We start from the raw sequence: 708 nt of genomic DNA on the forward strand, positions 1-708 counted from the left end.
ATTTCTAATAATGGAAGTTTTTTCAAAATAAGTTTGTAGAAGTCATGTATCTAAGACCTCTATATAATGAGACAATTGTAATTCATCATCGTCAATCAGTCTGACCCTTGATCATTTGATCAAGAAGCTTATGTAATCTCTTTAATCAATAGAGAAATTTATCTATGTTTCAATTTTGTATTTCTTTCAAAATTTGTGTTTTTTAATAGTTTAGAATTCTTTTTGCATATAATGTAAGACTCTCAAAAAAATATTCATGTATACTGGACTATCTTTATATTGATGAAAGCATTATAAATACAAACTGCAACAATTAATCATTATTTTAAAAACCTCTTTTAAGATATCATATGCACTATATATGATATTTTATGAAGAATATAATCAACTAATTTTTTATGAAGAATATAATCAACTAAAATTAGTTCAAGTTAATTGAACATTGTAAAATTTTATTATTTAAATAAATCACATATATAGAAAATATTTTTTTTAACCAAGAATTTTCCATCTATTGTGATGCTTTCTACCATATTTATTGTTATTTTCATATTAATGGTGTTCTACAAGAGTGAGGCCTCCACCTAAGGAAATGAGATAGGCAATATGCATTCATAAGTGGATTTCACATCACTTTGCAGAATTAGCAACTAATTATAAGAAATACATGTCAAGTGTTTGTGTTTGTGAGGATGAAATTATAATTTG

The sequence above is a fragment of the Cryptomeria japonica genome, chromosome 3 (genome assembly GCF_030272615.1).
Source record: "Cryptomeria japonica chromosome 3, Sugi_1.0, whole genome shotgun sequence".
NCBI lineage: Eukaryota > Viridiplantae > Streptophyta > Pinopsida > Cupressales > Cupressaceae > Cryptomeria > Cryptomeria japonica.